Consider the following 1,471-nt stretch of genomic DNA (forward strand, 5'->3'; position numbering starts at 1 on the left):
AGGAGAAAAAAAAAAAGGGGGGGGGGGGGAAGAGAAAAAAGAAAAAGAAAAACTTAAGCCTGGGATTAAAAACCATCACTAAAATAGTTTGAATAACAAAGTCAACTGACTCGCTGGGAGCCCAGTGAATGCCTGTCACGTATCGCCCTTCGGCTGGGGGCACGGTCATGTGTTTCACTAGATAGTTCCTGGAAAAGCTTCTGCTCAGCCTGATAGACCTGCAGCTTCTGATACCGCTGCGCCCGTGCTGTGCTGGCCCCGCTCTCCCAGAGGGCTGCGGAAAACTTTCCAAACTTATAGAAGGGGGTGGGAAATAAATAAATCTCCCTCGGATACCAGAGACGTTGGTTCTTCTTGTGACCTGGATAACAACCAGCTGTAAACGGTGATCAGGGCTTCTCCAGCCCCAGTGGTCCTAGCACCAGCACCCCGGGGCCAGCAGCCCCCTCTGCCCTTATTGATGTCTTTAGCAATGGGATTTATGGTTTGGTTGTTTTTCCCCCCACACACACTAATTTTTGCATAGTTTTGGCTACATAAATAATCAAAAAAAGTGGGACCTTGCATGAGATAAAAGTAGAGGGTTTGTAAATCCCCCCCACAGGCAGAGCCACCTCGCCATGGCAGACACATCATGTGGGACCACGCAACCAGGAATGTGTTATTGGGGGATTTGTACCTAAAACCAAAGCTACATACATCGGTTTTATCCTTTTGCTGACACCAGCAGCACAAACCTGGAAACACAGAGGTGTGACGAGGCAAAGCGAGAGGGACGATGGCTCAGATAAGGCCACGCTGTGTGGGAGGGCAATTAAAGGCTCAGATTTATTAGCTGTGTGCCTGTGCTTGGGAGGCTGATGGTGGTGATGGAGAGGTTGGCGATGGAGAAATTGGTGATGGAAAGATCAGAGGTGGAGACATCAGAGATGGAGAAGTCAGAGATCGTTGTTCTGAAAGTGCTGCAATGTTTTAGGGTGAAACCGGGCACTAAAGGCACAGCACATTCCTGCAGACCCACCCTGCGGTGGGTACAGACTGTGCCCAGCCTCAGCCGCTGAATCCAGGGCCGGGATGGGGCACGGGCAGTGCCCATGAGCACAAGGCTTACGCACCTTTCTCTAAAGAGCCTTAAATATATGTGCATGAGTATATTTATTTAATTGTGGATATATATAGTTAAACTTATATATAATTTGAATAGATAATTATATACAGATATGTTTAAACACACATATATAGTTTATATATGAAAATACATATGCATATACACAAAGTAAATGTTTTTTTCCTTCTCCCTGCAGGCACCTTTGAGCTGCAGCCTCTGCAGCAACCCCTGGGCTTGCTGCATTCACATGCCATGAGCTGCACATTTACCGGAGGTGTGACAGTGCCCCGTTATCCAGGTTATGGCCTGCGTTATCCCCTGGTGCAGGGGGGCCCGGTGTCAGGCAGCAATGGTGGGCCTGCA

This window comes from Pygoscelis adeliae, unplaced genomic scaffold, assembly GCF_000699105.1.
Source record: "Pygoscelis adeliae isolate BGI_AS28 unplaced genomic scaffold, ASM69910v1 Scaffold286, whole genome shotgun sequence".
In the NCBI taxonomy this organism is placed as follows: Eukaryota; Metazoa; Chordata; class Aves; order Sphenisciformes; family Spheniscidae; genus Pygoscelis; species Pygoscelis adeliae.